The sequence below is a fragment of the Papio anubis genome, chromosome 7, assembly GCF_008728515.1.
Source record: "Papio anubis isolate 15944 chromosome 7, Panubis1.0, whole genome shotgun sequence".
In the NCBI taxonomy this organism is placed as follows: domain Eukaryota; kingdom Metazoa; phylum Chordata; class Mammalia; order Primates; family Cercopithecidae; genus Papio; species Papio anubis.
In genome coordinates, this window is record NC_044982.1 from 159643530 (window position 1) to 159658547 (window position 15018).

At 46.0% G+C, this 15018-nt stretch overlaps 1 long non-coding RNA gene across 1 annotated transcript; it reads left to right on the plus strand.

Moving 5' to 3' along the window:
- Window positions 1-2482: 2482 nt before the first annotated feature.
- LOC103885676 lies at window positions 2483-14374 on the plus strand. The gene is made up of 3 exons (XR_004185235.1): window positions 2483-2779; window positions 8916-9086; window positions 12285-14374. It is a non-coding gene; the product is annotated as an uncharacterized LOC103885676 (long non-coding RNA).
- Window positions 14375-15018: the final 644 nt, after the last annotated feature.

Consider the following 15018-nt stretch of genomic DNA (forward strand, 5'->3'; position numbering starts at 1 on the left):
TGGTTCTGGCGGATCAGGACTCCAGACAGCTTTGAGCGGAGTCCTCTGCTCAGAGTCTCTCAGGCTGAAATCCAGGCATCAGCACAGGCTGCAGGCTCATCTGAGGCTGGGGATCCTCTTCCAGCTCACTGGTGCTTGGCAGGATCCAGCTGGGCTGTAACATTGAGGTCTGTATATTCTCACTGGCTGTCAGCCAGGGGTCACTCCGAGCTCCCAGAGGCCACTCTCAGGTTTGGAGAGTGTCAATCAAAATATGATAGGGCAGCGGCTCACACCTGTACTCCCAATATTCACAGAGGCAGAGGCAGGAGGATCCCTTGAGCCAGGAATTCTGGACCTGCTTGGGTGGCATAGTCTAAAAAACGAAAAAAAGCAAAAAGCAAAACATGGCACCTGACTTCCTCAAGGCCAGCAGGAGGATGTCTATTGCCGCCTCTCGTCTCCTTTAAGGGATCACCCAATTAGGTCAAGCCCACTCAGGATAATCTCCTTTTTATTGACTCAAAGTGAACTGATCAGGGACCTTCAGTTCCCTAATCCACATTTGCAAAGTCCCTTTTTGCCTGTTCACACGGAACCCGTGTTGTCTTCACAGGACTATCCTACACTCAAGGGGAGATGCTATTCAGAGCATGTACACGAGGGTGGAGACGTTGGGAACCATGTTACAAGTCAGCCTACCGCACTCCCCATTATCAAATTCTCCCAGCCCCTCTTCCCGGGGCCACACCTAATGCTGGAATTCCTCACTCCCTCCCTGGAACTTAGAAGAGTGAACTTCACTCCCACATAAAAACAAGGACAGCTAAACGATGGACCTGGTGTTGTAAAACTCAGGAGACTGTACTGCCTTCGTGCACCAACCAGTGACAGAGGAGTAAGTGAATCTGTGAGTCGGAGGGGTACACTCCACTTAGACTCATGGAGGACGGGCACCCTCTCCCCACCCAGGCCCAGCTGCACACCGTTCTCACACTGTCGCTGTCAGACTGACCTCTGCCCATTCAAAGCATGGCACAGAAGCTTGGGCACTGCTTGCTTCCTTGCGAGGGCTGAAGTTTGTCCAGACAGATGAGGCTTTGCTCAACACCTCGGCTCCAACCACGTCACATGGTTCCTCCTCCGCAGTCAGCATTGCAGACTGGCTGAATCCCAAACGCCCCACGACTCGGGCAAAGGAAAGGCAGACCTTCTGAGACAGAAGGGACACGGTGAGTTATCCCAGGGCGGCTCGTGTAATAGGTATGATCCATCCACGAGAGTAACTGTCCACTCCCAGAGAACAAAGGGAAACGGTAAACAAGCCTGGACTCCCAGCTTACTCCCTTCAACCAGAACCCGCGAGAACTGCGCCTCCCCTGCTCGAGAGTTCCTGTGTGGAGCCTCCCCAGCATTCCACGAGAACCCGCGAGAACTGCGCCGCGCCTGCCCGAGAGTTCCCGTGTGGAGCCTCCCCAGCATTCGACGAGAACCCGCGAGAACTGCGCCTCGCCTGCCCGAGAGTTCCCGTGTGGAGCCTCCCCAGCATTCGGCGAGAACCCGAGAACTCTTTCATGCCGAGTTCCGTGTGGAGCCTCCCCAGCACATTAAGCCCGAACCGAGGCAGCCCGGCGCCTGCCTGAGGGATTCCGGTGTGGAGCCTCCCAGCGTGCGGCGAGAACCCAGCGAGGAACTTCGCCCGGCGCCTGCCTGGGAGTTCCTGCATGTGGAGCCTCCCCAGCATTCCAGGGAGGAGCCAGGGAACTGCGCTGCCTGCTCGAGAGTTCCTGTGTGGAGCCTCTGGCGTCCAGCGAGAACCCGCGAGAACTTCGCCTGCGCCTGCTCCAGAGTTCCTGTGTGGAGCCTCCCTGGCATTCGGCGAGGCCACTTGAGGAACCTTCTTTTGGCGCCCTGCCGAGAGTTCCCATTGTGGAGCCTCCCCAGCATTCAACAAGAACCAGCGAGAACTGCGCCTCGCCTGCCGAGAGTTCCCGTGTGGGCCTCCCAGCATTCAGCCACGAACCCGAGAACTCGCCCAGCGCCTGCCCGAGTTCCCGTGTGGAGCCTCCCAGCATTCAACAAGAACCCTTGAGAACTAGCCTCGCCTGCCCAAGGGAGTTCCTGTGTGGAGCCTCCCCAGCATTCAACACAGACCCCGCTTGAGGAACTGCGCCCAGCATGCCTGCCGAGGGAGTTCCTGTGTGGAGCCTCACAGCATTCCAGGAGGCCGAGGAGCCTGCGCCTCGCCTGCCTAGGGAGTTCCCGATGTGGAGCCTCCCAGCGTTAAGGAGAACCCGGCATTCCAAGGAGGGGCGCTTCGCGAGAACTGCGCCCGGCCGCCTGCTTTCCGAGAGTTCCTGTGTGGAGCCTCCCCAGCATTAGAAGCCGAGAACCGGGGGAACTTGCCTGTCCTGCTCCAAGTTCCTGTGTGGAGCCTCCCCAGCGACCAGCCGAGAACCCGCTTGAGGGCTGCGCGCCTGCCCTGGGGATTCCATTGGAGCCTCCCCAGCATTCAACGAGAACCCGCGAGAACTGCGCCTCGCCTGCTCGAGAGTTCCTGTGTGGAGTCTCCCCAGCAGCCATCAGCACGGCAGCCATCAGCACGGCAGCCATCAGCACGGCAGCCATCAGCACGGCAGCCATCAGCAGAGCATGCAGCTTTAACTTGTCCCTGTTAACTGATGTCTGCACGCGGTGAAGGAAGAAATTCACATGGTTCAGAAGGGCCCTCAGTGAAATCACAGGCCTTCTCACTCCACTGAGGTAACCACTGGCCATAGCGTCTGGCTCCGGTTCTTCTGTGAGTTTCCATTTATGTCTTTTTCATGTAAGTCCTGAGAGATTTCCCCGGCTTAACTTCCAGATTTGCAACTTGGTGTTCAGCCATTCCCGATTGATTATCCTGCTCTAACCTCTGGCTCGTGTTTCATTTATCATGTTTCAGAATTCCAAGAACACATTCTATTTCTCTAAGACTCCTTTTACATAGCAGTCACTTGTCATTTTAAAGCTGTATCTTCCTATAGTGTGTGTGTGTGGTGTGTGCATGTGTGTGTGTATACACAGTCACTTGTCACTTAACAACAGGGATACACTCTGAGAAATGCTCATTAGGTGATTCTGTCATCCTGCAAACTTCATGGAGTGTGCTGACACAAACCTAGATGGCGAAGCCTCCAACACATCTAGGCTGTATGGGACAGCCTACTGCTCCTAGGACCCAAACCCATACAGCATGTTAGTGTGCTGAATACTGCAGGCAGTTATAACACAACGGTAAGTATTTGTCTATCCACACATATCTAAACGTAGAAAAGATGCAGTAAAAATGTAGTCTCAAAGATGAAAAATGGGACAGCTGGTTAAGACCATTACCATGAATGGGGCTTGCAGTACTGGGAGTTGCTCTGAATGAGTCAGTGAGTGGTGAGTGAATGTGAAGGCCAGGACATTACTGTAGAATACCGTAGACTTTAGAAACACCATACACTTAGGCTGCACTAGATTTATAAAAAATAGTTTTTTCTTCAATAAGAAACTAACCTTAGCTTACTGTAACATTTCTACTTTACAAACTTTTAAATTTTTTATAACTTTTTGACTCTTGTAGTAACACCTTAAAACACAAACACAAAGTCTTTTGTTTCTTTATATTCTAATACTCTAAGCTTGTTTTTCTATTTAAAAACTTTATAAAAAACCTTTTTTAAACTCTCTTGTTAAAAGTTAAGACACAGCTAGGTATGGTGGCTCACACCTATAATCCCAGCACTTTGGGAGGCCGAGGCAGAAGGATTGTTTGAGCCCAGAAGTATGAGACCAGCTTGGGCAACATGGTGAAACTCCATCTCTCTAAAAAATACAAAAGTTAGCCAGGTGTGGCAGTGTGCACCTGTGGCCCCAGCTATTCAGAAGGCTGAGGTGGGAGGATTGCTTGAGCCCAGGAGGTGGAGGTTGCAGTGAGCTGAGCTCACACCACTGCACTCCAGCCTGGGCAACAGGGCAAGACCCTGTCTCAAAAAAAAAAAAAGAAAGAAAAAAATGAAGACACACACACATTAGCCGAGGCCTACACAGACTCAGGATCATCAGTATCACCACCTTTCACCTCCATAACTTGTCTACTGAAAGGTTTTCAGGGGCCATGACATGCTTGAAGCATGGCTGAGATCGCCCACTGCACTTCAGCCTGGGCAACAGAGTGAGACCCTGTGTCAGAACATTAAATATATATATAAAGAACAAGCCCTTCTTCTGGAATACCTCCTAAGGGAATGCCTGAGGCTATTTTACAGTTAACTATTTTTTTTATAAGTTGAAGGAGTACATTCTAAAATAAAAAGTATAGTAAATACGTAAGCTAGTGACATCGTCTTTATCAAGTACTTAGTCTTTATTATCAAGTATTTGGTACTGTATGATTGTATTGCTATACTTTTATGAGACTGGCGGTGCAGTAGGTTTACTTTCACCAGCATCACCACAAACACATGAGTAATTGCATTGCACCAAGACATTAGGATGACTACAATGTCACTAGGAAGTAGAAAGTTTTTAGTGCCATTATAATCTTATAGGGCACATGACTGTGTGTGTGTGTGTGTATGAGTGTGTATATATATATATATGTGTGTGTGTATGAGTGTGTATATATATGAGTGTGTATATATGAGTGTGTGTATATGTATGTGAGAGTATATATATATAGGCCTTGTATATATAAACAATATTAATATAAACAATTGTATTACACATATGCACTTAATATCTGTGTCCAATTAAGTTTCCTCTGTTCTCTGGATTCCCTCTTGATCTTCCTCCCTTCTTGGTAGTTTTCCTCACACTTCAGGTTTTCTTTTTTTTTTTTTTTTTTTTGAGACGGAGTCTCGCTCTGTCGCCCAGGCTGGAGTGCGGTGGCGCGATCTCGGCTCACTGCAAGCTCCACTTCCCGGGTTCACGCCATTCTCCCGCCTCAGCCTCCGAGTAGCTGGGACTACAGGCGCCCGCCACCACGCCCGGCTAGTTTTTTGTATTTTTAGTAGAGACGGGGTTTCACCATGTTAGCCAGGATGGTCTCGATCTCCTGACCTCGTGATCCACCCGCCTCGGCCTCCCAAAGTGCTGGGATTACAGGCTTGAGCCACCGCGCCCGGCCACACTTCAGGTTTTCTTTTGAGGACTGCAGAGTTTGGTACAGGTGGTGAGGAGGGCGGAACCCTCTGGCGGTCAGGTCAGGCAAGGTGTGCTGGTGGAGGGTGGGCCGTGGGAGCCTTGTCCCCAGCATGGTTAGCTGTGCCCCATCAGGACCAAGGGCAAAGGGTGGAAAGCAAGGACCCAGCGCCTTCAGTGAGCCCACGCAGTGATTCACCAGATCCCCCCACCACTGCTGCTCTTTGCCCTGAAAGACCCCAGCTTATTTCTCATGTCTCCCAGGGAAAAACCCTGCTGACCTTCTCACATTCAGACTACAGTTTACCTCCTGCTTAAACACTCAACCCCACCCTCAAAGTCCTCTCAAGATTTCCTCAAAATTTGTGGCCCACTGATGCCCCTTTTCTGTGTTCCTGCATCTGTGTGTTTTCTTTCTTTTGAAAGTCTCTTTTCTGTCATTTCATTGAGTCTCCTGGAGGAGACGACAGAGCTGCAAGGGCCCTGCCGACTGTGGCCATCATTGTCTCTGCACCCACTGCCTCCACCCACCTTGTCTCTTGAGAGCTGGGGCTTGGGTGTTGGCTGAGGGCTTAGACACCCTCTTGCATTCAGTAGATGGAAACTCCATGCCTTCCCTGGGGAAGCAGAGACCATGGCCTGCACGTGGTTCTCAGTACTCAGAGGGCCTATAGTGGACACAGAGCCCAGGCCCTGCTTTCAGAGATGCTGATCCAAGAGGGTTAAGGTGGACCTGAGACTTCAGCCAGGGTGCGTGGGGATGCAATGGCAGGACTCTGACCACTGTCGCACAAGGCTGTTGAGGAGCAAAGAGGCCTAGGTCTGACCTCTGTCCATTACTTCCTCGCTGTGTGCCCTTGGGGGAATCTAGCTCAGCTCTCCAAGCTGTAGAAAGGAAAGGAGAGTGGTCCCTACCTTCTGGATTTGATTGGATGATTAAATGGTAAAATGCAGCACAAGAAGGAACATAGCACATGGCATGCGCTAAGTGGATGCTAGCTATTAGAATTACCATCTACACAGTTGCGTGCACCCCAAGGTTCTCCATGCTTGTGTGGCTGGTGTTGGCAGGTTTTCCCGGGTGTTGAGGTTGGATACCACTTCTGGGGTGTCCTCAGGAGCCAGTGGAGCATGGAGGACAGTCTCTTCCTTCATGAAGGCCTCTGGTTCAATGCCAGTGAACCCTTCCTGATGGCTTTTCCTGGTCTTTCGGACTACTCCGTGAATGGCAGCCTGTCTGCAGTCAGTGCTCTTTTATTTTTACATTTTTGTAGAGGCAAGGTCTTACTATGTTGTCCCAGGCTGTTCTCAAATGTTTTTCCTCAGGGGACCCTCCTGTCTCAGCCTCCCAAAGCACTGGTATGACAGGTGCGAGCCACTGCACCCAACCAAGTCGTCAATTTCTGCAGCAGGCAGAATACTCTAACTCTCTCAGATAATTTTTCTGTTTCTCATCTACTATTCTTGGGAAGACTAAATACCAAATATATTAGAACTTTGCCCAAATTCGAAGAAAAGGCAGTGAGGCTACTGAGTCCTTCATTGTACTGTCTGATTGGATCAGGTGAATGCTGTGGTTGGGGCCACATTCACATCCCTGCGTGCATTCTCTTTTCTGGGTGCCTTTGCAGGAGAATGTTCTCCAGAGGGTACTTTGTGTCAACCCAGCACCAAATAAACAATTGTTCTCTTTCTTTTTCTTTTCTTTCTTTTTTTTTTTTTTCTTTTTCTTTTTCTTTTTTTTTTTTTTTCCACTGCAATGGAGGCTTCCACTGAGGGAGAGAGACTGGACTCAATCACCAAATATTTGTTATAAATATCTGTCCTTGGTAACTAGTGCCTTCATTTTCTGTGAGGAAAAAGAAGTAAAAAGTCACATTGTTAGGAACACTGATCTACAACTAGAGATGTAAGGACATCTTCAACACGAGGAAGAGTTGGATAATAGCTCCAGAGATTCCCAAACAGCCCATGATTGCTGGATTCAGAACTGGGCCTATAGAGAGAACAGAGATCAAGACCAGAGCTCTAGCTGCTGCCAAAATGAGCAACAAGAGTTTTCCCCACTTTGAAAAGATGAGAAGATACCAGCTGGTGATAAATCAGGTGATTGTGATAAAATGGAAAGTTTTCCTTTCTGATCTAACAGGAGTGTCAATGGTTGGAAAAGAAAGCTGCTATGGAATATCAGTGTAGGTGGGTCAAAGTTCATCTTGATAAATATCAAAGGAAAAAATGACTTTGATTTAAATCATTGGTACATAACCCTTCAAAGGAGAAAGGTGGTTGCTTCAAAGGACCCCCTTTATTCTTTTATCCTGCTGTGGAACTGAAAGATGGAAACATCATTGTGACAAAATAGATGTCAATTTAAATAATGTCTACTCTGGAAAACATGATCTTATCGAAGAAAAAGGAGGGAGGGAGGAAGGGAGGAAAAGGAAACAGCACAGTGATTCTGAGAATCAAGGAGATTATTTCCTTCTGGCACAAATGCAAAAGCATGAGATTATTAAAAATTAGATTACTATGGAAGAATTTGTTTCCAATTCATCTTTGCTGTTATCTCAGTTCATATTTTAATGACATTCCAGGGAAAATTGAGTGATTTATTTCTCTTTTAAAAATTTTATGATGCATCCTCCCTGGTCCCCTGTGAGTCTAACCTGGACGCAGCAGGGCCTTCCTCACATTGCAAGTCTACAAGGAACACAGAAGGAACTTTCCTTGGACCACAGAGCCCAGTGGTGCTAGCATGGCTCGCCGCCTGTGTTACACCCGATGGCCACCTGGGGTTGGCTCTAGTATTGCAGACCATGGGCACCCTGGTCACCAAACACTCCTACCCCAGCAGCCTTGAGATCAGGAATGTGGTTGCCACCTGGCAGTGAGACTGGGAGAGGCTGCTCTGTTAGAAGAGTTGAAGTCACTTTGGTTCAGATACGGAAAGTTTTTCAAAAGTCTTTTCCAAAAGAAACTACTTCTCAGTATTTCTATCATTCTTACATATGTGCTTTTGGATACTGATTTAGAATGAAGCTTCCTTGCTGTTATTTTGTTCTCAGCTCTACCATGTGTTGGACTCAGTAGCACTCCCACCTGTTACATAGTTCACTTGAGCTATTGGCAGGATGTTTATTAAATACAATAATAATAATATTCCTCTGACCCCAACAATGTTTAAAAAGAATTACACACCACAGCCAAGTGGGATTTATCCCAGGTATGCAAGGCCACGTCAACATTTAAGTCAATTAATGTAATCCATCACATCAACAGGCTGAGAAAAATCTCATGGTTGTGTTATAGATGCAGACAAAGTATTTGACAAAGTCCAACACTCATTCATGATTTTTAAAAAACCCTCAGCATACTGGGAATAGAGAGGAACTTCCTCAACTTGGTAAACAGTATCTACACAAAGCCTGCAGGTAACATATTAATGGCGAGAAACGAGAAGCTTTCCCACTAAGTTCAGGAAAAGCAAGGATGTTCCCACTCACCTCTGCTTTTCTGTATCATCCTGGAAGTCCCAGCTAATGCAATTAGACAACAAAATAAAATAAAGGTATGCACATTGGGAAAAAGCTTCTGAGACTAGTGAGTGATCATAGCAAGGTTGCAGGATACAGGGTAAATGTACAAGTGGACTTTGAAATAATAACACTCCTTTGTGATCATTTCGATTTGAATTCCCAGTGCTTAAGTTAACATGCAACTTTTTTTTATTTTCTAGTTGTAAAGTTTCATCTTTCTGTTTTCTTCAGCTGTTCTCTGCCCCTGCCCTGTCTTCCAGTCCAAGCCCACGGCCCGGGAGCACAGTGAGTGAGCAGGTCCCTCTTCCTTGCCTGTCCCATCCTCATGGAGAGCACACATCAGTCAGCAGGAGCTCCATGCAGTGCTTAGCTAGTCACAGCTGCCCTGGGAAACAATTACAGGTAAAACAATAATTTGCTTATAGTTTTTAGTGAAATGTGTACTTCTGTGTCAAATGCAGTAAACTCTTGTGGTTTGGAACACCATATTTTCTCTTGGGAGAGAAGGAAATTAAGAACATTTTTTTCCTCTAATTACACAACAATAAAAAATTGATTCCCTTTGTGGTAGTGAGGATTGGTGGGGAGGGCAGCGGGGAAGGCAGGCTTTGAGAATTTTAAAGCATAAAAGATGACATTCCTTTAAAGGATTGCCACTTTTTATCACGTGATAACTTAAAACATAGAATTTGGAATTCATACAATAACAAAACTGTTAGGTGCGCCTAGATCAGCTCACAAGTTCTGGTAGTGTTACACTCCAATTCTCTAGAAGTGCTGCATGAAGAATCCAAGCTAGATATAAATTTACTCATTTAACTTTATTTTAAAGAACACCAGGGTGATGTTTTCTACTTTGAACACGTACCAGGTTAACTTGGAGTATGAGGTTCTAAGGATCCCAACTAGTTGATGACATTTTTAACATATTTTTAACTGAAATGATGAAGAATCACTTATTACATCTGAAATCAACTAATCATAACTCTTTGTATGTACATTAACCGTTACCAATGTTTATCTCCCTCCTGCCCCAAGATTTCAAAGGTTCAGTATTTCCATAGCTTTAAAAATCCCAAATGTCTTATGTTCTCCCGTCTTCTGAGTCCAGCCCTCATTTTCAGTCTCATTTCCTGTGGTATCCACGGCACCCCTTTTCTACCCCAACATTATTTGTTCCAGCACCAAAACTCATCACTGTCCCACAAACCCACCACACGCCTCCTTGCCTTCTGCTCTTCACACATGGCATTCCCTGTCTGGCTTTTTCTCCTCCACACAGCCTCTTGCAGCTACTAGAATCTGATAACTCTTCAACACCAATCGCAAATGCCACCTCCTTGTGAAAAGCTTCGAATTCCAAGTGAACATCTTCTTCTTCTGTTCCCCCTTGAAATGGGATTCCAATCTAGCATTGATCACACTCATTCATTTAATGTAATTCAGCGTTTTACTGGACCTTGGCGATTAATCCAGCTCCAGCACCGATGTTTAGGCACTTTCTACTAAACGGTTCCTGCCCTCTAGGAACTTAGGTTTCTTCCTTGTGTTGTAGTACTTTGTGCTCATTCTTCATTAGATTGTAAGGCTACCTAGGGTAGTACTTTTCAACTTAGCTTTGTGCCTAGGTTATTGACCAATGGTAAAGGAAGACAGGTATAAATGCAAATTAACTCACACCCAGGAGGCTGCTCTCTGTACCTGTGGGATTCCAGACACTCTGCCTTCAGAAAGCAACCCAGTAATTATAGAAGACCTGAATGTACAAGTTGATCATAATGTTCATATGGAAATATAAACAAGTAAAAGTCACCAGAAAAACTCTGGAAGAAATAACAAAGGACTAGCCCTGTCAGATATTAAAATATAGAGTTCTTTCTTTTTTTTTAGATTATGCTCATTCATTTATTTTTCATCTTATCCTCATTACATTGGGCTGGGAGAGGAGGAGTCATGCACCAGTGTATAGATTGTGCTATTGCCTTACTTTCAGGAAGAATTAAGATCCAGGTTCTAATTGTCTCCAAGTTCAGGATCTGGAGGGGAGTCAGAAGAAGTTGGCTGTTGCTGCTGGGGGCTGGGGGCAGCTGGGAAAACAGCAGGAGGAAACAGGCACGGGGCTGACCCTTAGGTTCATGTTTCAGGACTCCCATCTGGGTATCTGAGGATCCTCCATGGAGATCGTGCATGGGGGCTGACAGCAGCCCCTTAAAGCAATGGGGATGACAGACCTGGAACTGGTATCGGGAATTGCAGGAACAACCATATCTGCACTGAGAGGACCTGAAAAGACCTTGTCCTTCCATCTGTATCCCAGAATCCTGGCAGGGCCTCTCCATGAGGACAGGGCCAGGGCTGGCTCCTTGGCCCACTGCTGGCCTCATGAGTGGCCCAGTGTGAGTCCTGCTCTCTCCAGCACCTGTAGACATTGTTACCAGCTCCTGTTGGTGCCTCTCTGCTGGAGGCGCTGGGCCATTGTCTTGGACCATTCACGATCCTCTTCCTCAACTGTTTGCATTCAAGAAATCTCCATTCTTTTAAGAAACGCTGGCTCTCCTGGTCACTCTTGGTTTTAATTGACTGCATCTGTTGGTTTTTCTGGTTCCTTGGTTTCTTTTTCCTTCTTTACTTCCTGGGGTTTTCTAGTAATTTCAGCCTGAAGGCTCACTGTCTCCATTTTTATTCCTGAGTTTTTTGTGCAGCCACAGGGTCTAAAAGCACAGGCAGAGAGTTGGCACAGCCTGTGCTCTGCTGGAATTCAAGTGAGTCAGGAGTGCCCGAATGGAAAAATGTGTTTGCTCCTCTCTACTCCTGACCAGCTCTCTCTGAAGCTTCCTTAATTAAATTTGCTAATTTATTTTATTAGCAAATAAAAGGATGGCAGACCAGTGAAACAGAATGTAAAGAGCTGAAATACAGCCAGGTACCCATGGAGATAGAGCAAATGATACAGACCCAAAGTCAGCAAATAAAAGATGGAATCCTCAAATAAATATTTTGGGGACAGATAGCTATTTAGAAGTAAAATTAAATCCATACCTTACTCTCCACACTAGAACAGTATATTACAAATGTAACAAAAATCTAAATGTAAACCAAGTGCAGTGGCTCATGCCTGTAATCCCAGCACTTTGGGAGGCCGAGAAGGGAGGATCCCATGAGGCCAGGAGTTCGAGGCCAGCCTGGGCAATAAAGTGAGACCCTATCCCAATTTAATATATCTTTAAAAATCTAAATGTAGAATATTAAGACTATCTAAAATCTAGAAGAAAATATAAGTAAACTTCTTTATCATCTGGAGTAAGAAAATCTCCCTAAATATAGCTCAAAATTCGAACTTCCTAATTATGACTCAAAATTCAAAATGTATGAGCTTCAAGTCAGTGACAAGAAAAAAATTAAAAATAAAGTAGAAATTCAAATTTTAGAAGCAATGAAAGACCAATAATAGAAAGATGGGCAAGACATCTAAATAAAGAGTGAGTTCCCAGGGGGAAAGCTGTAAATAGCCCTTAACCATATGAAAATATGATCAATGTCAAACAAAATAGAAGAAATACAAATTGAAACTAAACTGAGATGTCATTTCTCACTTACCAGGTTGACAAATGCAAACACTGATGACAAATGATGCTGAGAGGCCCTGAGAAGCAGGCATCCTCAGATATTGAGGGCGGCACTGCACAACGGTGAGCAAAACTGCATATGCGCTTACTCATGACCCTGCAAACACACTTCCTGGAATCTAACTTAAAGCTACATTTGCAAAAATGTGCAAACATGTAGGCAAAAGGGTATCTACTCACTGCAGCCAAAGGCCAGCCAGGGACAGCCCACATGTCAAAACAGCAGGAAACTGATGGAATACATTATGTGTGCAATGCAATTGTAAAAAGGAAAGAGGAATCTGGGCAGGGGTTATGTTGAAGTTGTTATATTATTCTCTTGAGTTTTGTATTTCTTTTGGAAAAAAAGTATCATACAATATTAAATTCTGCACCCAGCCCTCTGCCCCCAGGGAGACGGGTCCTGAGAGAAAGTCGGGGCATCTTTTATGAACACAGAGATCTGAGGGTGGCCTGTGCCTCTTCAGGAGCTCACAGCAGCCTTCTAGTTGAGGAGTGTTAATAGAGTTTCTAAAGTTTGAAAGTCACTGCTGTATAAGACTTATGCCTGGCTACTTTACAGAGAAATATTTTGTTGCCATCGCAATTCTTTTCCACTCTTCAAATTTATGAGCCTGGCTGCTCTTCAGACACCCCCTGGCTGCATCCACTTCAGCTGGCATTGTCCCTGGCTGCCGGCATGCAACTGCAGTGAAATGTGTTGCTACAGCTTGAGTTACCTCTTGCCTTTTCAGTACTGAATAGCCCCAAAGTCTCTCTCTCTCTCTCTCTCTCTCTCTCTCTCTCTCTGAGCCCTTAGGAAGCACTGCTCATGGGAGCTAGGGCATTACTAGGACTGCTAGATGTCTTTCGCAGCCAAAACACACAGCCCCCACAAAATCCCCACCCACTCGCCCCTGGCACTGAAAAGCAGCAGTCATGCAAATGAATACATGAAATGGGTAAAAGCTTTGTGTCCAGACAAAAACTTGCACAGGGATGTTTATAGCAGCTTTATTCATAACTGCCAAAACTGGGAAGAAACCACCATGTCTTTCAGCAAGCGGGTGGCAAAATAAACTGTGGTACATTCAGAGAATGCAATATTATTCAGTAGTAAAATGAAATGAGCTATCAAGCCATGGAAACACATGGAGGAAAGTGACACACATGTCACAGAGTCAAAGAAGTCAATCCGAAGAGGCTACCCGCTGTATGGTTCCAACTGAACGACATTCTGGAAAAGGCAAAACCATGGAGACAGGAAAATGATCAGTGGTTCCTGGGGGCTAGAGGAGAGAGAGGGATGGGTAGGAGGAGCACAGGGGATTTTTAGGGCAATGAAACTACTCTGTACAATACTGCAACAGTGGATACAGGGCATTATACATTGGTCCAAACCCACACAATATACAACACCAAGAGTGAAGCATAATGTAAACTGTGGTCTCTGTGTAACGATGTATCAATGTGACTTCATCAATCATAAAGAAAGGTGCCACTCTGCTGGGAATGTGGACGGCCGGGGAGGCTATGCTTGTGTGAGGACCCTCTGCTCTTCTTGCTGTGAACCTAAAACTGCTGTAAAAAGATAAAATATTTTTTTAAAAATGAGATTTTGTTGATAAACAGAATGTGTTAGAGAAATGGTTATGTGCCCATTAAGTGGGAGGTATGTTATGCAGAAATGCCAGCCGCGTAATTTGACCATCTCATGATTTCTTATTCCTGCAAAGACAGACGTGGCTCATAGCTTGGTCCACCCAATGCAGAAACAATATGAATAAGCATTTCCATTCTAGCCTAAACACCTTCCCCCTAATGCTTCCAAATCCTTTATTTCCTTTCCCAACTCAAAAGCAGTAAATTGAAGGTAGTAGTTTTAGGATCCTATCTGAATTTTCCACATAACTAACTTTTCTTTTTTCTTAAATCTTGGCAACTTATGAATCTGCACATATTCCTCTGTCTTGGAGACCTTAAAAAGATTCTAGTGGTTAGGCGCGGTGGCTCACCCCTGTAATCCCAGCACTTTGGGAGGCTGAGGCGGGTGGATCACGAGGTCAGGAAATCAAGACCATCCCGGCTAACACGGTGAAACCCTGTCTCTATTAAAAATACAATAAATTAGCCGTGGTGGCGGGTGTCTGTAGTCCCAGCTACTTGGGAGCCTGAGGCAGGAGAATGGCGTGAACCCAGGAGGCGGAGCTTGCAGTGAGCCGAGATTGCACTACTGCCCTGCAGCCTGGGCAACAGAACGAAACTCCGTCTTAAAACAAAACAAAACAAAAGATTCTCGTGACATAATAAATTCTGCCTTATTTCCACCCAAGATCAAAAGCTCTTCACACTTAGTTCCACAGGACTGTGGGGGCAGCAGGTGACCTTAGTGGTTGATGTGAATCTCTCAGAGGCTGGATGCCTCGGAAGAGATCAAGCCTTAGGTCTTCCTTCCTGTGCATGCCACTCTGCAGCTAAGTCTCAGAAGGGCATCTGTACTCACATTTGCAAAAGGTAAGCCGAGCATGATGGCTTGCACCTATAGACCCAGCTACTCCGGAGGCTGAGGCTGGGGGTCACTTGAGACCAGGAGTTTGAGACCAGTCTAAGCCACATAATGAGACTCTGTCTCTAAAAAACAAACAAAAACCAAATTGTTTTAAATTATCAAGCCATGGTGGCATGTCCATGTAGTCCCAGCTACTCAGAAGACTGAGGCAGGAGTTGCT